This window comes from Larus michahellis, chromosome 2, assembly GCF_964199755.1.
Source record: "Larus michahellis chromosome 2, bLarMic1.1, whole genome shotgun sequence".
Classification (NCBI taxonomy): Eukaryota; Metazoa; Chordata; class Aves; order Charadriiformes; family Laridae; genus Larus; species Larus michahellis.
Window position 1 is genome coordinate 132963576 of NC_133897.1, and position 23729 is coordinate 132987304.

The 23729-nt window shown below is 38.9% G+C and overlaps 1 protein-coding gene across 8 annotated transcripts in view; it reads left to right on the forward strand.

Annotated features, from left to right (window-relative positions):
* Window positions 1–23729, forward strand: part of SULF1 (sulfatase 1) — a 154522-nt gene that overhangs the window by 51358 nt on the left and 79435 nt on the right. The window lies entirely within an intron of this gene.

The window sequence follows — 23729 nt, forward strand, 5'->3', positions numbered from 1 at the left end:
CTTTCTTGAGCCTATGGAAAGGAATGTTTTATAGGCTTGAGTTATGTCAAGATAAAAGTGCACTTTTCTTGCAGAGAAAGACATACATTAAGCAAAAAGTAATGGTTTGGAATTTTCCCTTGTTTATATGAACATGACGATTGCGAAAACTTGAAGCTAATCTCACTGTATGCAGCTGGTCACGGTAAAGAAAAGCACTATGCAAGCTGTCTTATGCGTCTCTGCCAAAGCAATTCCAAAAGATCTGCGCTAGTTATGTGCTTTGAAAGCCTGGCTGACTTTTAGGTGGAATTAGGAGGTCACAGCAAGTTGTGTGGTGACCTTGTGATGCGGGAATTATGGCACCAGGGTGAATATCAAATCATACATCTCAACTTAACAAATAAAAATATAAAGCCACATGGAAGCTTGAAATGCTCTGAGATTCAGTTTTCCCTCATCTGTATTATTTTCTGTCACCTCATTTACATAAAATATTTCTGGTTAAACAATTTGCAAATGCATTTGATTTAATAGCAGGTATATGCGTGACAGAGGTAAATTTGGATTTAAAATTAAGGCATGACTAGCAATGAAAGACAGCTGGTGCACATCAAGTTTATTTCACGTGCGAGTCTTTGCATGGAATTTTGTTTGGAACCAGTTACCATTTTGACAAGTTAGCTCATAGTTTATTTTAATTACAGAATATTTAAATTACCAGATCTTCAGATAACGTTTCATAACAATTAGAATGAATATAAGATTATCCAATCTGCTTTATTTTCCCTCCAGATGTGTTGCTGTATGTTGGTCTCATATAAAGCCCATATTGTTTGCTTACATACAGTATATGAGGATATCCAGGCTGTCCTATACCATCGATCTGGTCATTATCTCCAGTTCTATCTTAATGTTCTCTCCCAGCTTTATCTAAATTTTTCGTAGGTTTATCTATCGGTTTATCTGTATTTTTTCTAGGTTGCTCTTAAAGACCTTAACTAGAGTAGGGCTAAGAAAACACATGCCTTAGATTTCCATAGAAGTGGAAGTTATGAAATAACACGGTTTAGATGAGTGATCTTGCTTTTGTTGAAGAGAATGAATTGGATTATTATTTGCAGTGCCTTCCAGTTCTATTGAATGAAATGACAAGTGATCATTTTGGTGATGTTCCCAGTCTACCAAAGGGAGGAAGCACAAATAATCTTATGAAGAACTGTTTATTGGAAGATTTCCAAGCAATTTTTGCAGATCCAAAGGTTATTTTTTTTAAAAAAAAAAAAAAAGCCCAACTTTGATATTGTTTATCTAACCTGAAACTTTAGAGGTTCACTCTTCATTGACTACATCATGTGCTGTTGTAGAGAGATTTCTCAAGAGAAATTTATAAACATACTTAGGTTGTGGTATCACATACAATGAAACTCTAACTGTGAAGTATGCATAAATTTAATTCATATTTTTCAGTATTAGGAATTCCTTCAGAATATTTATTATGAAATAAATGTTATCACTTGCACCATGGATAAAATGGTCGAAAAGTTCCAAGGAAAAATGAAAAGGCAGCTTTTTGACCTGAAGCTTAAAAATCATGTCTCTTATGTATATAATCTATTAATGACACTCTCAGTGCAAAGACTTTCCTGGCACATTATCCGCTGACATTCCAACAGCCAATTTCAGTTAATTAAGTCGAATACAACTTAACCCTTGGGGTCAGATTTTTTTAGAAATGTCGTTTCATTACTGCACGCCCACGTAACACAGTCCCAGTTCCAAACAGGCTTTTGGATCCTAGTTTATTTGTGGGAAGCGTAGGAGCTTGAAAAACCATTTCACATCATCTGAAATGAGAATGATCTTGAACCAAGAACCGGAGAGGTTGACATTATGGCATTTCACTCCAGATTACGGGGTTTAGGAGAGTGAATCTGCATGACGCATTGATAGGTCAAGAGTACTGGGCTGACCAGTGGTGTCTCCAAGCAAAACACCTGGGTAGATGGTCAAACAGGTCTCACAGAATAACTTGGAAACGGGCAGTAGATGGTTAGGAGAGGCTGGGAAGGTGAGCAAGAGAGACATACAGCAAGTGCAAGAAATAGTTTTTTACAGTTCACTACATCACCCTTTATTTTACTGTATGGACAATGAGGGCACAGTCACTGGTCTATCAGCAGAAGGTATTGCTGAGCGTCCTGCTGGGAGGCATACAGCAGCTTTTTGTAGGGTTCCTCTTTCTATGCTGTGATATTTCATTGTTATTAGTTGTCTACACAGCCAAGCCATGCTGAATCTGTAATCAGGCAGCTTTTCTCTAGCCAGGATCTTGTCAGGCATTTTCATCTCCTTGTCTGGAGGCTTTTTCTTTCTCTCTTGCTAAAAGGTCAGAAGGAAATACCTACAAAAAATAGAGAAGTCCCATGGGAAAAATCCTCTAACACAGAGGTACATCTCTGTCTTGCATACACATACACGTTCTGACATGCACCCACACAAAGATTATCTGCTAAGAAGCATGTGCTAAACTATTTGCTTCTGCATCCAAGTGATCTCTGCCATCAGTGACCTTAGTTCTATCTCATTAATACGTTTCACTTTTGGAAACAAAACTGTTTCATTCTCAACTCTTTTTTGTCCTCTCATGCTGTCAAGTGTCTCAGTTTGGAAAAGAGGATTGTGTAGAAGGGGATTATTCGCTGAAAGATAAGGGGGTTTCCTCCTAAATGCATTAGAGTAAATAGCTTTTAATGACAATAGATACATCTGATAAAATGAGGTATTCCAAGAAGACACAACTTTGCCCCTTCCTTGCCTCTCTATTTTGTGACCTTCTTGCCCGCAGCACGTTTCTGATCTGACCTGGTAAACTACTGCCCTTTCCATTTGGATTTCTTCTCCATCACCCTCTCGCACATAAACCTTTTCTATGTTTTTCTATATACACCACTGATTAAGACCCAGAGGGAATATTTTACAGCCTGTCAATACAGTAGAAAGTCTATGATCTTGGAATTTTCCTTTTAGAAGCTGTGAAAGTGAAGATTCTGGGATTCACCTTTAGTTTATATCCATAACCTACCACATGTCACTTATATGGAGCAACAGGCACTTGTTTGCCTTTGTGGCTGCCCATCCCTATTAAGTTAGTTCACACCAGTAGAGCTCCAAAGAGGAAGTATGAGGTTTTTCTCCTTCATTACCTCCTGCTATTTAGTGGAAGGGGTTCTCAACTGCTGATTACGTTGCTTCATTGCTTTTCTTACTGGCGTGTTTCTCCGCACTGTCTTAGTGAGGAAGAGGGGGTCGGCAGTTTGGTGGGGAGGACGCTGAAAGTATGCTCAGGAAAACAGAGTCGGGCAAGAGAAAAACAGATCTCAAAAAATTCCTCCCCCAGCCTGCACCAAACCGAAGGCAGGAATTTTTGTATAAGTGGACTCTTAAGAGTTCAAGATCAAGCTTTCAAAACGCCAGTCTCTGGAAGTATTTATGAACCTTTTCCCACACTTAGGTGGTGATTTTTTCCTGTAAGAGCCAGGTCACTTCCTTCCTACCCAGTATCAGTCGTATTACCACGCCTTAGTGGAGAATTGGTGCTGTGCAAGGGCATCAGAATGAGACATTCACAGCCTGATATAAATGCCTCTAATATTTCATGTAAGGAATGTTTTTAAAGTAGGTTTTGTAAAAGATTGTATGTGTCATTATTTCCTCTACCCCTTCCAACTATTTCCATTCAGATGGATGTTTTAAGAAGAATGGAGATTTTTTTCAGCCACACGCTTCTGTTGCCAGTAACTTGATCCAGAATATCTCACTGTTTTTCTTACAAAAATGCAAAATGTCTTTATTAGGAAGTAGACCTATAGCATCATTAAGATTGTCATGATATAGTCAGGGAACGGAAAAAATAATACGAGAAAGATAACTCTTTTCTGGCTTTATGTATTAAGACGAGAATGACAAAAGAAAACAGCTAAAGCAAAACCACGCAAACAAACAGAAGTGCCTAATGTGACACCATTAGTGAGATACAGTAATATTAAAACTGTGAATGCTTTTTGAGTGAAGTATATGGATAAGATTAATGTTTCTTCACAGTGGACCTTTTTGGTCATCTAGAAAAAAATGACATATCTGCAACTGCTTAAATCTACTTGCAGTGAGAAAAGCGCTTGGACGTGTGTTTATATATGTATATGTGCTATTGACATAGCAATGAAGCAGCTTACTGACTTGGGGCCAAGAAACAGTAATGAGAAAACTTTCCAGCATTTGTTGTTGCCTTGCAGATTTACAGATCTAAGACAACATTTTTTTGCCCATTGTTGCCTCAAGTTGTAATCATTTTCCCCACCTCCTCCTCAATCTGTTCCCAAAAGGAAGAAGAAAATGGCCTATTTTCCGTGTCACACGAAGGCCGGGTATGTTTCGGTCTTGGCAAGCATCCAGATTATGTACCGCAGCGCAGTACATAAGCGCAGGCTCTCACCTAAAGAAATGTTGAGAATGAGGATATTACTTCTGGGGAAGAATTCAACCGTGTTTTACACTTTATTACTCAAGTGGAAGAAAAATGTATGAGTTTCCAGCCAGTTTTGCAGTTCTAAATATATAGGAGTTTGTACAGCCAAGGGAAGAGGTGTACATGAGATTCTCTAAGTCAGTTATCACCCCTTTCTTATCTCCTTTGGTACCACACTGCAATGGGAAAGCTGGTGCACTAGTTAGTTGATTAACCTGGTATTTAGAGGAATTTAGTCTCAAGTCCTTGCTCCAGTGAAGACTTCTTGTATGACAGTGCTACAGTCAGCGCCACAGGGAAAACATTGCTTCACCATCTCACAGGAGAGCTGCGGAAATAGATACAATTTAAGATTACGGAGTGCTTGGATAATGCAGTAACGGGATGCTCATAAACGCCGTAGAGAAATCCCAGGCTTCACGGCTCAGCAGCTGTGTATTGCGCAGTGGGCATGTTTATCTCTAGGAACTGATCCTGGAAGCTGAAGGCCACGCCGGTTCCCACTGAAGGCGTTCTCAGACCCGTCGCTGATCAGGTCCAGAGCTTCTACGGGATTTTGAAATCCTGTGAGAGGTAAATTAAGATGGCTAAGGCAATAAAGTATAACCACTGATTAACAAAGCAGGTCTTTATAGCCATTAATTCTATATTTATAAATAGCCAGAGACATGACTGAGTGACGGTGTTCAACCATGCAACTAATTGAAAGCAAATAAAGATATGATGACACAGTAATTGTAACTGAAACGAAAACATTCTTCACCAGCAATTTTAGATTCTTATACACACATTAACTTTTTCTTTTAGGTAGGGAGGCCTTCCCCACAACTTTTCATAGTTTAAATAGTACCAAATTAAACCATCATGTATACTGTGTGTTCCTGAATGTTTAAAATTATGCATAACTATTGAAATCATACAGGATACCATAAAACAACACAAGAATATCATTTTTCTATGGAAACTTGGACTTTGAATTTATGTTGTGATTTTGATAAATTTGTAAATACCCCAACTAGTGGCCACTATGTCATGGAAGTGGTGAAATGTGTTTGCAGGACCTCATGCTTAGGTTATGCTTAATATTCTAGAAGGATTGTATTCTGTAATGCTCAGAACAAACATAGTGGCTGGTCTTTACACCTCAAGGTGCTCAGCTGGATCATGATGAATTTTTAATCTTATGAAAGAAGAGAAATATTTTGAGAATATTTTGGGGTGGTGGTTGTGTTTTTTGTCTTTTTCATATTATTTGTCTTCCAGTCACTACCAAGTGCTGTTGTACCACCTCCTGAATGCATAATCTGATTGCCAGGTGCACTGAAATTTTCTGCTGGTTCTCTGCTGAGAGACTTTCCTCCTTGTCTGAGTATTGCATCACACACATGGGACAGGCTGGGATAAAAATAAAGGGAGGTGATGCAGAGGTGAAGGTGAAGCATAATGCTGAAATGCAACAGCAACAAAGATCTAACTATTAACATGAAGGATATTAACTGGAATAGGCAGCACAGGGATGCTTATAGGTGTTTGTTGGAAGAAAAGGTGACTACATACAGCTGAGTGGATCCACATCATTCCAAAAGTAGAGCTGTTATCATCGAGCTTTCAGACTTCTGAAAAATTTCTGGTGATTTTTATTCAAGTGCAGCTCTGTCATAAGACCAATATCATAAGGTTCCCATGTCTTCTGTTATTCCTTACGGTTACAGTGAATTTATTAAAGTTATACAGTTCGTGTTCTCCAGCAAGCAATTTTACAAACATAACTTCTATCTTATAAATCATTAGTACTAAGGGTATACGGGCTATATTAGACATTTTCTTTTAGCAAAGATTTGCTGTCTACAAACTTTAGATGCCCTAATACAGTTACTCATTAGATTATCACCATTGTAACATCTGAACAAGCCTTTTACCTCTGGAGGACTTACTCCAATGTATCTGATGGAACGTAATTAACTACTGAGTTAATACACAAGGTGACATAAAATCCTGTTTAAATTTTTAACATTATTGGCCAGAAACAGATAAAGGGGTTAAAAAAAATATACTAATATTGTCTCCTTTTTTGCTGTTGAAGTAGTTTTGAAGTTGGTTATTCACTACGCAAAGATTGCTGAATAGGAAGACTTCACTTTGCAAGCTGACTTTTCAGTGCAGGACATTTCTATGTGCATTCTTGATGAGTGTATTGAATAGCAACAAAATACTTCCACAGATCAGAGTTTTAAAATACAAATTGAAATGTGTGTACGTTCTATCTAAATAACACTGTAAGAGATTCCTGGCTCTTATGTTTCACTGACTTTTTTTTTTCTTTTTGCAGACTTATGTCTTTTCTATAAGGTATAATAATAAAGAATGAGATTTTCAAGTAGCACTGTTATTTCACTATATGAAGAAAGTAAGAGGGATCATTTCACCAATCATTGGAACGCAGCCATTTCAGGGATATGGAATTTTATTGGTGCTAGCAAATTAAACAAGAGTTTAGTGAGGAGTAGAATAATATGCGCTGCTAAAACTTCAAAGAAAAAAGTAAGCAGGATAGAATGCAGCTACTTAATTAAAATATTTTGTGTATGTCTTATAGATGTTTATTTTAAATAGTAGGCATTTTCTTTAGCTGTATGAACTCATATGCTGTTTCTATAAAGGGAGATGTTTGACCTGCTTCAAGCTATAAAAGAAGATTTGTGATTGTCCTAAGTCCACATGCCCTAGATTAATGTTAGTGTCAAACCGATTCTACGTTAAGCTCATTTAATGTACCTCTGGGCTATAAGATGTTACTTTGCCAGCAGCAAAGGTCACATGTTTTCAGGTATTGACAGTGCAAGTAATGACAAGTTGTTTCTGTGTTTGAGTGCATCAGGGTCCTTTTAGCATTCATTCAATGAATCTGGCAAACTGTAGCCTCTGCCCAAGAGGGCTCTGTGCCTTTGAGCATACAGCAGAGGGAATTATTAAACCTCCAGCTCTGAAATCTATAGCTTCTTTTAGTTAAGACCTCCCAAAGGAATTTTTATGCCTTTAGCTACATAGCAAACAATTTTGAAGCTGATTTTACCTAGGTAGAAAATTTCTTCTTGATCATAAGAAGAAACGGAAAGAACTTTTAATATACTTATTGTTTTTTAAAGCACATTTTTTGTTTTAATATATTTAGGTATGCCAGGTCAAACTAGCCTTACAACAGCAGTTGTAAAAAACAAATGTCTCTCTTAAACTTTGCAAGCACTGGCCCTAAGGAAGGAAGCCTGATCAAATAGCTGAAACTCAGGAGCAGAGCTAAAGTTCCTGGCTCCTTCCCAGGTTGTTGAGTGACATAAGAAAGTCGTGTGACAATACCGAGATTTACACAATGTTGTCAGTCATCTTGAACAGGTAATCATAAAATGCATTAAGCGGCTCGGATAGGAGCTTGACATTTCCTAAACATTCACAGAATATACATGTCTTCTCCTGTACATTCCAGTGGCAAAAAACACTCAGAAAAAATTATTTAAGGCAAAAGGCAACAAAGTGTGTTAATGTTATGATGCTCTGGGAATAGAATTTGCTAAGTATTATCAGATACCTACTATCTGTGTGGTAGATTTTTTTCTCCTAGACTGGGATCTGAGCAAGGGGAAATGGAAACAGCTTATAAGGGGTGGCAAAGGGATGGATACTCGAGGCATCTCTCGCACCAATGCAGAGACCTAGGTCAGGGCTTCAGTCAGGCTTCTCAGGGAAGCAGCTACTTGGAGCCTGAAATAATGTCCTCAGTCTCAGTGTTTGCTGCTAGGTTGTTTATACATTATCCCAAAATTGTTATTTGATAAAGAGCAGAAAGGTCTCAAGAATGCCAGCACTCCCTCCCCACATCAAGTCATCTAACCTGCAGAACCAAGCCCTCCTCCTCCCCAGCATATGGATCTTGTCTGGAACAGCTTTCCCAGGAAAGGTAGACTGAGCCTTTTGTCACCATTGCCTGGTGACCAAGGAACTCTCCTGGGACTGGGGCTGGAGCTCCCGACATCATCAGGAGGAGGAGGGCTTGAATCTCAGACTTCCAGTTTCCTGGTGGATCCCCAACATCCTGTGAATTTTCCATGGCCAACGTGTGCCTCACAAATTGGGCTCCTCTGGAGACTTATGCCTGTTTTGCATCTCCCAAACAGCTTTAGCTAAATGGGGGGATCTTAGGCAATTAGTGCAACAAAGACAGGGTGACAACTGAGCAGACCCAGAAGCCTAGCATTAGGTCTCCAAGGAACTTTAGGTATCTTAAGCTGTGCAGCATGATAGATATGGATTATTTTAATTGCTCTTCTGAAGTTAAGCTCCTAAATTTCTCTGAAAAGGCATTGATGTGATTTGTTGCATGTCTGCTGAAAAGCACATTGGTTCATGCTATAGTGACCCAAGTATTGTTAGAGATTGTTCGTTTGTTCTCATATGTGTCACAGTTCCCAGAGGGGTCCGTGCGGGAGTTTAACTGAACCTGATTAGCTTAATCAGCACAGACTTGTGCATGGACATGCCTTTCTCACATCTGTGCCATTTGTTTCACTGCTTCCCTTCTCCCTTTTCTCTCATCACATTTTTCCTTACCAAAGTTTCCCGAATTTTAAACACTTCCCTGAATCTTTTTCCTTTTTATTCCCTTCCCAGTTGCCTTTTTATCTTAGTAGAAAGCTGTGGAAGGTGTAAAAATGGCAGATGGGAGATGAGACTAATTATGATCTGAAAATGCAATATAGTTTGCCTCCAAGATCTTCACAGCAAAATTTGGGATCTGGACTTAGCTTGCTTAGCACAGCTGAGCAGAGGAAGGAGAACTGTTGAGTAAGATGATATATTAGGCTTCAGAAGAAAGTAAAAAAGCATTAGAGCGCAAATTGTGCCAGGCTTTCCCTCACAGTAGCACTGGGCATTCAGGCACAGCTTCCCTTAAAAGCATAAGGAAAAGCAGTAACTGAATACTTTTAGTGTTGCAAGTGAAGTCTTATGCCAATGTCACTCTTCCAAAGGCAACAATATTGGCTTATATTGTTAAAATTCAGGATTACAATTGATGCTTCTGAACACAAGTCTATTTTTTTTCCTCCCAACTGCAGATCATAGGACAGTAATATGCTTTCTCTACCTTTATGAGGAATTACGTGTACTAAGTTTTAAATGCGTGTATAAGAAAGGAAAATAATGTGTATGTGCGTGTGTGTGTGCGCGCGTGCCTGTAGGTAGATATAGATGGAGACATAGAAATAATCTCTAGCCTTGTCTTGTTATGGTGACTGTTGACTCCCCAGACATAAGCTGAGAAATCATGAAAATTTAAGAAACCCTCCCCAGTGTGACTCTTTCATCCTCTTCCTCTGTACCTTTTGTAGTTGTACAATAGTTGTACCTTTAAGTACAATTGAAGGAGGGTCTCCAGGGAGATTTTAGTCCATGTATGTACAGTAGGTTGATTATATCCTAAACATCTTTCAAATCTGTTCTTTTCAATATATTTTCAGTAAAGGGGGATTAGCAGTAACTCAGAAATGACACCAATTACCTGGTTTACTGGGTGGGATTCAGAGACCTAGTTGTAGGCATTAGTGTGTGAATATCTGGTCTCCCATTATAGGCAATAACATTTGAATCAATACACCCAGTGGGGCTTGGAGAGTTGCACCTGGACAGCCAAAGAGTTTCCAGGTTCCCTTAACTGTAGAGACTAGACTCCCCTCAGACTATCACTGGAGCTTAGACACCTACCTCATGTAGTGACACTGACATTTTGAGAATTAAATCTAGGTGTCTACAACGTGGAGGTGAATCCCACCCAGTGCAATTATTTAAGTAGATGCAGATGTGTGTGTGAAGCAAAGACAGTGATTGGATTAAAACTGCTGTGATTTTGACATGAATAAATTCCAACCTAGTCTGTTATGTGGCCCTCAGGGGTAAGTAAAATCCAGCGTATGGTTAACTTACTTTTATGTGCATTAACCTATCACAAAAGGGATATATATATTCATAAGGCAAGTAACTCTATAGAGTATCTTTCTCATGATTATGATATTCAGGGTGCTCAGTAAGTGTTTAGCAATGGTAACTCCCATTAAGCATTATATAAGTCAATTACATTTACCCATTTCCAATGAAAATATTAAAACCAGAAGGTAGAGAGCTGGTCCTGTAGAGTCAGAACAATTCCAAATAATGATTAGTACTATAAAGTAAGAGCACTCGTCACCCTTAGAAGTTGTTTAGCACTAAGCAGGGTGGAGTCCTCAGGGGCACGTTCATACCTTGAGAGAGGCTCAGCCTAAGACTTAAGAAGCACTGACAAGTTGTCAAAACAGACCTGAAGTGATTCATAGGTTTTTGTGCTTGATCCTGTGCATGAAGGTGAATCTGACTATAAGTAATAAAACTCCTTCCTCTAAATAATAAGATTCAGTCTTGTTTTTCTGTGCAAAACAAGTTGCTGACAGCTTAGAAATAAAGAAGGGTTTGAATTTCTTTTAGGCTCAGAGCTCTTAAATTCTTCTGTCTCGGCGCTGCCTCACTAGATATGTTGGTTGTGCACCCATTCAGAAGCAGGATACAGTCAGCACTTGATTATCCATGTGTTACAGATTATCCATGCCACAGATATTAGCTGAAGCTCAGAGCTACATGAACGTGGCTACACTGCTTCCAGGAGCATCTCAACTCCATAATCAGTACAGCTGCTTTTGCATTACACAGAGCTGGCGTTAACAAGCCCATCTGAATCTTATCTGGCTCCATGGTTAAGCCAGTTCCCTGGGAACACACAGAGGTTCTTGATGGTGTCAACCTGTATCCAGCTGGGCTTTATTAATGCGGGCTCAATGGTGCTCTGCCAAGCTCGTGGTGAAGCTAGCATTGGCGGCAACCCTGAGGCTGGCAGGTGATGAGGGACAGGGGGAGTGAAGCAGTTGTCTCTGCACCATGGTCCGTTTTCCTAGAAAAGGGGCTTGCCGTTTATTAGTAGAGGCACAGTGCCACAAGATTTCAGATGGTTTGTTCAGTTTTTTTGGTTTTTTTTTTTTTAGTTTTAACTGATGCATCTTTCTGAAGTGCCAGGAGGAGTTGCATGGACCTGTGTTCAGTCAGAAAGGCCCACGTGTTCTGAAATTGACTCTGTATATTTATAGATTGAGGGGTTTTTAGGGCTTACTTAGGTTTAGTAGAGTACATGTTTTTAAGTTGTCAATATAATAGTGATTTTAACATTGTGTGGTCATCTCTAAACTGTACTTCGCATCAGGAGACTCTAATGCATCGATATCTGACACTCGCACTATGACCTGGGAGGCTCTTAAAAGCTTATGGCATGAAATAGTGCTCCAGCACTGATTCTTTCAGTTTCTCCAAACCTTTAACATTCTTACACATCTACTTTCTTCATATGACAGTAAGACACATACGTTCTAGAATAATCTTGAAAGCCTAGCCTCAGATTTATTAAAATCTTAGTGGCTTAAGATTGCTGTGAAAATAGCTGCAGTTGAAGCATGCTGTTTCCCAACCTGATGGAGGCACTTCCGAATGAAGTTGATCTTAGTTGCCCTTGATTTTGCCTTGTCAAAAAGCAGAGAATTCCGGACAATAAAATTTTAGGGTATTCCCCCAGCTTCTTTATGATTGTATACTCATTTATTTATTTTTACTTTTCTTTTCAAAAGTCCTATTTCAAGTAGTGGAGATTCTGAAACTATAATGTTAGCTTGTGTATAAATGAAATCCAGAAACCTCAAACATGCTGTTAGACAATGGAAAAATGACATCCATGGATAATTAGAGAAAACGTAACAAGAAAAACATCTTAATGGTGCTGAAGCAAAGGTTTCTATGGGCTGCAAATATTTTTCATTTCTATAGCAACTTATGATCAAAAACTTTCTTAAAATATGTATTAATTAAGCTTCACAATTTGAAAGGTAAATAAGAGTTATATTGGGATGGTTGTCACTGGAATACAGTCTGATCCGTTTGTGACTGATATTTGACAGCATATAGCCCTATTGACCCAGATGGTAATAATCACATACAAGAATTGTTTCTAGATTATTAGAAATGTAGACAAGATGCTGACCCAAATTTCCTGGATATTTAATGTAAACAGTGGCAAAATTATGACACAGCCTAAACTGCGAAGGAAACTACTGTTGGTATTGTCTGTTAGGTGCATTGGGAACACCCATAAATACAGGTAGTTCCAACCATGTCTTGCTATTTGCCTGGGCAAGTCCCTTAATCTTTTCTTATCAAAACAAGGACCAAAGACATGCCATGTGGAACAGATTCTGAAAGCTCTATGGAGCCAGTAAAATCTGTTGCTTGTTGCCTATGACCCCAGAGAAAACTCCATTAAGGACATTTGGTAAGACTTCAGTTTGCTTGTATTCCTTTGAGCCTTTCTGCTATAAGTGTTGAATTATTTGAACTATGTCAATAATTGCCCGAGTTTTTCTACATGAGCTAAGTCACTTAAGAAATTAGTTATCAAAGTAGTGAATTTGATGAGAGCATAAGTTAAGCTAATTAATCATCAGTTAATCATAGCTTTGTATCTAGACAAGCAGTCTTGCAATATGCAGTGCCTGGGGGCAATAACTAAGAATATTGTACCTCACATTAAGCTTTGGGGGCATTTCTTTTTTATTTCACTGTGATTGCGCTAGCCTATAGACGTACTATCAATTTATTAAAATGCAAAACGCAATGTATTTTGTACAACCTCTATCCTTCCAATGGCGTAGTCCAGGTACTGTATTCTTCAACTGAATTTCCTCAGCCTGTTGGAAAAAGAAAGTCCAGACTGCAGAAGTCCCCGTGCCACAAGCGCGCTGCCTATTCTCTGTTTCACAAACTTGTGTTTTTCCCTAAAGCTTTACCCAGACGGTAAACTAATCTATCTTCAAGGTGTCCCCATAGCAGAACTGTAATTCAGGAAAAGAGGTGATCTGTTCGATACAATGCTCAGAACTGTTTCTTTGTAGATGAAAATCAGTGCTTATCACATCGTCCAGAAATGGCTAACCAGAGCAGCGTTTCTCAGTGCATCATTTCTCTCCTGTAACTCGCCTGGAGTCGAATGTTCTGCAGCAGCTTGACAACCTTAGTGTGATTTTAACTCATAGCCACACATGTTATAGTACTGTAGCTGAGGGTTGATGGGATGAAAGTTTTGATATTGATACTGGGGTTTTATCCAAGAGGAATTGTGTTGCTGTTTTTGTCACAGAAAGCTTTTAAAAAGCCTTTGTGGTCTCTAATGTTATTTTTACCTAGGATCTAATTTAAGGGCAGTTCAGCGTACTTGGCTTTCACAGGGCAGGCCTGTGACATGTCCTTTTTCTGCTACCAACACTTCCCTACCCAGGGGCTCCTTTCAGCTCACCTGAGTGGACTTTCAGTGCGCTTGGGTGAAACCCTTTCAGCTGCTCCTGTGGTTGCTTTCTGCTGTGCTCATCAAATCTAACTGAATTGCAACAAAATTAACAGGGCTAAAAACAGAGCAGTAACTGGGAATTAAGAAGCTGATAGTATCGGCAGGGCCAAATGTAGTAATCACAAAACAAAACAATAAAATTTCAGTGCTCGAATGGCAGCTTGTTTGCTATGCTATAGCAGTTCCTGTGTTTTACACGCTTAGTTGAAGATCGCAGAAATGCCTCTTTTCCAGGGGATGAGTCAGTTCATTCATACCATAGCCATAGGTGAAATTTCTCAGTACGCTGTATTTTGCTGTGAGAATACTCATGTTCTGAAGTCAAGCTCAAACGTTCAGTCACTTCAGCTATTTGAACAAACCAATTGTTTAACATTTCAAGTCACTTTTTAACAAAGTCAATTTCTATACAAAAGTGCTCCTAGTTAATTCTTGAGTTTACTTTGCTAGGCCAAAAAGACCGAACTCTTGAACACCCAAGGAGTAGGTGCAGTAATATGAAAGTACAGTAAAAACACATTACTATATTTCCCTTCAGCAAATTAACTGTATAGGAGGCCCTGCCTTAGCAGGATGTCCAAGGAACTTAAGGTCGTCGTGTGATGCAAAGCTGTAGTAGCAATACCAATGTTCCCAACTTTGCCAGCACACAGTAAGAAGACAGTAGGTCTTTCTATTGTCTGGGAGTAGAAACAACCCTTCTGCCTGTATCCCTTTTCTTCCCTTCTGCCCTATGAAAATAAGTACAAGCAGAGGATCCTCACCAGAACGGTCACGTGTGTAGTGCGTGGTGAGGGGAAGTCTCTTATGCAGGAGGGACCAGCTCATGTCTTGGTAAGGAGGGCTGCAGAGCTGGGGAGACGGGTTGAATTTTCAGCTTCCTATGGTTCTGTGTCTTCTTAGGTGGGCCCCCACCCTTACGGACGTGAGATTAGTTTATTGTAAAGAAGAGAAACATAGAATTATAAACTTGTAATTCTATCAAAATGAAAACTGTACTTCAGAAATGTATGGCTGGCCTGGCTCTGTATATAGGAGTGTTCCCTCCTACTCTCTATCTTTAAAGGAGGCACCAGGGAGCATGGATTGGATGATTAAATCAAATCAGCTAACTAATTATATTAAAACAGTAAGTTGGGTAAAATTATTTGGTTTTGCTTTACAATATTGTGAAGGTAAATTCCCTGTGCAGCTTCACACATGAAGTAGGAAAGACTCTTATTTAATGGGACTTGGCCACAGGAGTTGTGCAAAGGATCAGAGCCAGAAATAGCAGTCAGAAAGAAATGATACTTCAGACAAAGTGGAGCAGTATTCCCCGACAGTTCTGCCAAATTTGTTAATTTATTTTAATGATTTTTTTTAAGCACTGAATGATACTTTGTTTTAGTGGAGGTAACCTGCCCAAGCCAGCAGGCTACATGACACTGAAGTCATGTTTTGATTAGCATCAAGATTCGTACATGCCTAAATCAATTCATTGTGCAAAGGTACAAGAGCCAAAAAAAGTAATACTCAGAATTAATGATGTTTGGTCATCCATTCTCCACTGAGGCTGGAAGCACAGATGAGTGTGGTGTCCTTCCCATTGCATGTCATCAGAACTCTCTTTCTCAGCCCCAAATAAAACACATTTTTATCATTGCCAACTCTGCTTTATCAGACGTCTCATTTTTGGCATCATATGATTTTAGGAAAACTTATCTCTCATTTGGAAGAAAAAATAAATGTTCTTTAGGATTTAGGATTGCCAAAAAAATCTTTCAAAATGCACAACCATAGAGGCTATGAAGCCAAAAGATAAGTAACACGAACACAGCATTTATTATTTTTTAAAATATCATTATCAATATTCTTGATTTATCTTGGGGGGTTGACTCATACCTTTTTTATTTAATGCTTGCTCTTAGCAGGAGTCGAGTCTCTTCATTTTTCAATGGTTCTCCTGATTTCTGCTGTTCAGTAACTTGAACATCTCTGTCATTTTCATCTGCATGGATTCCCTTCTTTCTTTAATGCTATTGCTACTATTGAAGTAAGTGAGAATGTTGCCAGTAACTTCAGAATGGAACTTAACAAAAATACCTTTGGGGAAATTTAAGCAAAGTCCTTCAGACTGTTTCAGACTGGACCTATTGTGCAGCATGGTTAAATCATTGTTGTTCTTTTATTCCCTCTGTATAAATATAACAGCAGTATAAAAATCTTTTTGATGTCTCGGATAGTGTATGGCATCACAGGAAAACTAAGGAGGTCTTCTAAGCTGATTAAATAAAACCAACAAGAGTCACAGGAGGGAAGGGAGGAGGGAAAACACTTGCTCGCCTGATCTGAGATGTTTGCAAAAGCTGCAGCGATTCTCCACCAGTTAAGGACTGAAGTTTCCCTGGTGGACTGATGACCTTTGATGTGATAATTGCTGGTTTTCCTGAAACTCCGAAAGAGAGCATGTATAGTAGGGTTAGAAGAAAAAGGGATAAATATTAATGAAGCATTGGATTTTCATTCAAGAACAGCAGGAGCCAAGCAGTTAAACGCTTCTTTTCATCTTATGAAGCAGGATAGAAACTAAGGTCCCTATAATATTTGCCACATAAGTTACATACCTTAATCTCTGAGCAGTTTTACAGAGTGTTGTGTATCTCTATGGGTAAGAGCTTATTCTGTTGTGGTAAAGAGTATTCATTCTCTTAGGTTTTCCTTCTTTTGAAATTGTCATATAAAATTTAATTTTAAATGTTATTTTAGGTATTATTAAGTTTTTACCTCCGATGTAACACATACATATGTGTAAGGGTATTGATTATCCATTAATTTTCCGTTACTTCCATTAGAAGTTTTATTCTTCAGGTCAGGCTGGGTAAGGTGCTACATGTCAAAAAAAAGATGACAGTATTATCCTTCTTGGGTTATAATCCATGTGAAAGTTTCTACCCTTTGCCTGAATCCAAGTGGATCCTAAGTTACTACCTTTCAGCATCTTCTTGCACACAGTTCACCACCATCTGCTTGATCATAGAAAATAACCGGTAAATGTGCTATAGTTAGCATGTAGTTCGCTTGCTCTCTCACAGGCTGTGTGAGAAGAAAAATGTTTGCAGAGCAAAAGAGGGACAACATATAGCCCATTACTTACCACAAAGACTTTTTCTTTTTTTTTTTCTTTTTCTTTTTTTTGTAATAGAGAAGAAAGCGTTTTATTTACCTGGTGAAGTTACTTTCTTCTGGAATTAGGTGTTGCTTTAGTTAGTAGGTGAAAAGATACTTAGAGTTTGCCAAAAGGCTTACCATCTCCAGTCAGATGTTAATTTGCATGTCTGTCATGGCTTGGAAAAGATTAAGTATTAGCCTTTCTTCTAGCATGTCAGCCGTATTGTGCTGTTATCTTGAAGTATTTTAAAGCCAAATAAAATCGAGATTTTCAGACTGATTAGCTGGTGTCACTGCAAAGGCATTTTTGTATTCAAGAAATGTCTTTGTTATAGCAGCCATCATATCTGACCTGCTCCCTAGGTCAATAAAGATGAAGGGCTCTTGGTCTGTTGCAGAAGGAACTCATTGTGGCCCACGACTGGGCCTGCTTTCGTATGCATACACTTACTGCCAACCTAGCAACATACATGTTCTCTTCAAGTGATTAATATAGCATCAAATGAGACATACTGTTTCTCTGGAAAACATCCTTGTAAAGCTGACTGAAATGGGAGGTTAAATATCAAAGGGCTAATACAAAGAAAGGGAATGATCAAACAACTAGACTGTTTTGTGATTTACATGGTTTATTTTGCTGATGATTAGGTAAAGAAAAACCTGCTGAGATGAAGAGTAAGCAATTACATATTGAGGAAACTCATACTTATTGCCTTATTAGTAGTATTCATAGACTGGAAGACCCTCCACAGGGTGATCACTTGCTAATTCCTTATAGCCAACAGCTTTGAAGTGCTTACTTTATGTGATTTTCTTGGAGGAAGGGAAAAGTCAGGAAATATTCACTGAGCATCAGATTAAAAATGCTGAATTCAGGAAACATTTGTAAATAAAAAAGGTTCTGTGCTTATTAATGGCTGCATCCCATCGTCAACTGTCAACATCCTTTCCTAGAAGGCTGGTTATTAAAAATAATATGTTAATCATATTAATCTTAACCATTGGTCATTGCAAGATACAAAATAATTCCCCAAAGTGATAAGGAGATAGATACTTCATTGTTGGCACAGCTGACAACAGCAGTAATAGTTGCCTGGGGAAGTAGAGAAAACTTTGATTGTTGGACCATAAAAGCTTCCTTTTACTAAAGTTTCAGTGTTTTACATTTATAGAAAAGACTTGGGAAAATGATACTTAACATTTTCACTGGAATAGTAATTCCTGGTCCCTCGCATCTGCAATATGGCTTCCTTTCTGGTAAGGAACCTTGCCTCTATGCCGACAGTCATTTTAAGCTCCTTTCCTGCTGCTAGGTCAGGGAAAAGGTTCTTGAGCAAAAATTAGGTTCTGATGTCAGTTGATATTGTTAGACAGATTCAAAACCAATTCCAGTAATGGTGGATAGAAGAAAACATCTTACCTGTGTCTGTGCCAGTAATGACACAAAACATCAACAGATGGGCCCCTCTGTACGAGAGGGACATAGAAGTGCTGGAGCGTGTCCAGAGGAGAGCTACCAGGCTGGTGAGGGGTCTGGAGACCAAGTCGTATGAGGAGAGGCTGAGGGAGCTGGGCATGTTTAGCTTGGAGAAGAGGAGGCTGAGGGGAGACCTCATTGCCCTCTACAACTACCTGAAAGGAGGTTGGAGAGAGGTGGGTGTTGGCCTCTTCTCCCAGATGAATAATGACAGGACCAGAGGAAATGGTCTGAAGTTGCGGCAGGGGAGGTTTAGATTAGATATTAGGAAGAATTACTTTACTGAAAGAGTGGTCAGGCACTGGAACAGCCTGCCCAGGGAGGTGGTTGAGTCACCATCCCTAGAGGTGTTTAAGAAACGTCTAGATGTGGCACTTGAGGGCATGCTCTAGTGGCAGAGATTGTAGGTTGCTGGGGTTTTTGTGTTTTGGGGTTTTTTTTGGGTTTTTTTGTGTGTGTGTGTATGGTTGGACTCAATGACTTCAAAGGTCCTTTCCAACCATGAAGATTCTATGATTCTATGATACTGCTCAAATGCCAGCAAGTCCTGTTCCTTGAGGCACAAGCATGTTAAGAGGACTTATTTCCTGTGAAAACAGGACCTGTCATCTGGGGACCTGTGAACAAAGTGTCAGGATAATAACCATGGGATCAGCAAGTTCATCTACTGGCACAACTGTGCGACTTTGCAGCTGTTCAAGATGTGCTGCACTTGCTGCAATGGATGACATGCCCAATTAACAGAGGATGCATCTGCCATGATAGTCCACAACACAGCAGCCAGTAATATGTCATATTTTAGTCCCTACTGATACTTTCATTATCAAAGCCTGAATGCCCTGCAGATTATGCAATTTAAATGCCCTCTGTCTTCAAAGAAAGAAAAGACATGGTGTTGAGGAGCATTTAAATGTAGAATGTCTGACAGTCGTATACTTATATATGGCATATATATATATATGGCATATATATGTGGCATAACACAGATGAAGACTGTAACATGAACCTGTCTGAAAATTTTGTATTAGTAAATAAGTACCTATCAGTAAATCTTTTACAATTCCCTTACTTAGCTCCTAAGGTAAAAACAACATACATTACTGAAGAAATACAGTCTGGTTTATATTCCTACAGGATACTCTATGGAGCAGTAAGTGAAACCATGGTTTTATTTTGAACGTTGACCCAAATATGGCATTGTCGGCTTATCATTTCTCTTAATAATTCCTGAATAGTGTGTGATCAGTTTACAAGTAAAGAGACGAATTAAGTGTAAGACAGTCTTAGCTCAAATGCAAGGTTGATGAATGGAAACAGGTAAAAAATAAATCTTCAAGGAGGCTTACCTGGATGATCATTAAGGATCTGAGCTCATGGTCCAGTCTAGCTTGATATGTCATCATCCATAATAAATTACAGAATGGCGTTAATTTTGGAAAGCCCTTCTGGCGTAACGTCCTCAGTAGTAATATCATCAGGTTTTAAGGGAGGCCTTGTACTTACAACTGTTGTTATTAACATCATAGGGATGTATGAGTTGCACTGTATCTTTCATTAAAGGTAGAGCTGGCCAGAGGATGACACTTTAGCTTTCAAGGCTTCAGATTTTTTCATTTCACACTGCAGTGAAAACAAAAGCCATCCAGTGTTTTTTTGGTTTTCTTTCCACAATATGAAATTATGTTGAAATTTATTTTCAGATTGAAAAGTTGAGGTTTTCCATCTGAGCCTCAAGTCTGTGAGAAAGCAGAAAGCTTTGCCTGGACCCAGAGTAGTGGAGCTGATCCTTCTCTGCTTCAGTTTCAATTTTATTTTGCTGATAACAGCAGTAATCAATTAGCTAATTCTTTGTACAGTGAATCAATGAACTTAGATGAAAGACGTTATGTAAGAAAACATGCAAAAGTACTGAAAGTGTTATATCCAACATATAGTTTGCAGAGAATGACACATTAAAAATTTGTCCAAAAGTCCTATGCAACAGGATATTTCCATAACATATGGCATAAGGAGTAGTTTTTCAACCATAAGCCTTAGGCAGGTATTTATTAGATGCTAACTTGTGACATTCATCACACTGTCTAGGAGACGCATATGATTCACACCAGTCAATCAGCTGCCTTGGTTTTAACCAATTTCACGCTAAAAAGAAAATGTATTAGCAAAAGGTCCTTGCTATTTGGTTACGGTTATTTGCTTCCTAAAATTGCCTTCCCACCGTGTCCTCACCTGTAAACTAAAACCTGTATCATTTGACTGTTAACAGTTGATATATATTTTGTATGAACTGCTGAACTGAATGTTAAACCATAGCAGATAGGATAATTTATAGTAAATAGACACCACTTTAACATACTAGTGAAGGTGATGGTTCGTGACATGCTCCTCTCTACTGTGTCACAGTTTTTTTGGTGTTGTTTACACCCTTCCCTATAGAATAGCTGATTCTGTGGATTTATCCGCAGTAATTTCCTGGTGAATGGTACTTGTCCATTGCAACTTTTAGGGTGACATTTCTGCAGTTATAGATAACAGGGTCTGATTCTCATTCAGCCGGATGGATACTTTTGCAGTCATTTACAACCGATGCAGTTGCTGTCTGTGTATGTCATGGCCTTGTCCCCATCCCCAGGGAGGTGCCCAATGCCCGGGGCTGGGGCTGCCCCTGTGCCTGCCGGTGTCCTGCTCCTGGCCAGGGATGGGATGGGACAGGATGGGCTGCCAGACTCTGCCCATCTGCTCCTGGCCGTGGCCCATAGGACCCACGCTTTGCCCTGAAAATGTGGCTAGAGGTGTGACATGAAGCAGAGGAGGATTTCATTTGCAGGCACATAAAAATTACATTACTGAACGCAGGACACACGTGCCAACCTCCGACATTTCGCTGTATCTCTTTCCCAGCTCTATTCTGTGAAAAACTGAATATGTAACTCAATAAAGGCCTAGTCTGGGGAGAGAAAATCATGCAAAGAAACGTGGAAGAGTCTTGAAAATGGTTGCAATGTTAAAATAAATGCCTCTGATCAGGGGTCAACAGGGTTTTAAATGTAGGAGATAATGGAAACATAATCCGGTGCCACACGATACTTTAGCATAATGCATTTTTCATTTCAGATCCTTTCTCTCTCTTTATACCCTGAAATGTTTGCTATATTTTTGTCCGAATTTTAACATGTCTATAATCTAATTTACCAGCTAGGGAAGAGGTAAGTTTCTAGGAGCTTTCATTAAAATGGAAAAACAAGAAGGCAGGGTAACTTGAGCAGGCGACTGAGCGGTGGATTATGCTATGAGCTACATGGGTGCTCTCACCCCTGTCCTGGGGAGGGGATTTAGGGTATGTCATCTGCTGGAAACCACTCTCCTTTTAAAGGAGATGCTAAGGAGAGCTAGGAATTTTATAAAAGCACATTATAAAATTGAATAAAAGAACAGAGATAGGAAAATAATTTTTTTTTTCAGGGTATCCTCCTTTTTCTTATCTTCAAAGTCTTCTGCACTACCTCTCTGTTTAACACCACCACCACAGTAAGCGGTTTTTCCAAACAGTGTTTGTGCTTTTCTTTAGCTGCAAGTTACAGTTTCCAGATATGCATCAGGACACTACACATGAATAACAGAGCATTTTCAGTCTGGAAGTTTTTCTATGTTTACATTCGGTGTTGAATTCTTCTGCCACAAAGGAAACCGTTTGGGCAGAAAACAGAGGGGGATTATGGCACGACCTTCTTGTAGAGTTTTTCTGAATCTTCTGTCCAAGAGGCATTGTTTGCTCTTCACTGTAAGCCATGGAAGGCACCTCTAATTTTGGAGGGATGTTATCTGGAGGCTGTGTTAGTCTAAGGAACCTGTGACCCTCAGTCTCAGAGTATGTGTTACTAAGAGCTTGTGATCAGAGCTGCCTACACAAGTAACCCTTACTATGGGGAAGATTCTGTGGGAACAAATGCGAGTTAATAACTTCGTTCCTACTGGAGAAAAAACTCTGGGAAACACATTAATCATTGTGATGCTAATAATCATAATGATATCTTACAGAATAATATGGCTTTTGATAGATTTTAAGATATTAAGAAATAAAAAGGATTTGTAAAACTTAATACATGCAGGGCTGGTTATGAATAGCCTTTTTTTCTGGGAGACTTTTCCTGTAAAACTGCTTTATTGTGGTTATAAACCTTCCATTAGAATTTCTTAAATTAAATATAGAAATAAACACATTTTGCAAATGCAGTGCCATTGTAAGTAGAGGCTTTGGAAAATTATCATTATTCACTGTCTGCAGCCCTGTGTTTAGAGCTTTGCAGTCTTCTAAGAAACTAATAAGCAGTCTGAATGTCACTTTCAGGAACAATTGTAACTTGTTGACAGCGTTGAAAATTTGAAATTCCATATTTTAAAGCAATAACTGTTTCACATAGTGAGACAGAGGATGTAGCATTTCGGCTGCCTGCATTTAGGCTTTAAAATCAGCCATATGGGACAGAAGGGGTCCCTCTGGAAAAATATTCGTTTAACTCCTGATAAATTACTCATTTTTGCTTGTTTATTTTAAAGGACAACATACACAGGAATGTATTCATGGCAGATGAATTAGCTCCTATATTATGAGTGTGCAGTGTGGTTAGTGTGAAACATTTACACCACCCAGCTCATCAGAAACCAGTCGGATCATTTGTTTCTTTCCAGCTGTGCTCTTTACGTTTACATGGGGCCTGGGACAGAGGGGATTTCAAATCTCTCTTTCCTCCCATATAAAGTTGCACTTCTTTTCCAAATCCTGACTGCTTTAATCACTCTGTTTTATTAACAAACAAAAAAAAACCAAAATGATGTCTTAATCAGTTTTCATTTCTGCTGAAGAAATGACCACTGAAATAATTGAAAGACTTCACTCCAGTTCAAAGGACTTTGGTGAGCCTGTCATTATAGCAAAATCACCTTTTTTAATGGCACTATTAATTTCTGGTCCTGAGAATAACACAAAAAGTTCAGAAATAATCAGAAACAGAAAAATCATGTTTTCAGTCAATCCAACTATTTGAAAATCTTCACTGATTCGTTCATTTCACAAGCGAAATACTGTGTGAAATTTCTATTTCACTTTGTTCAGCTCACTTCTCCCTCCTTAA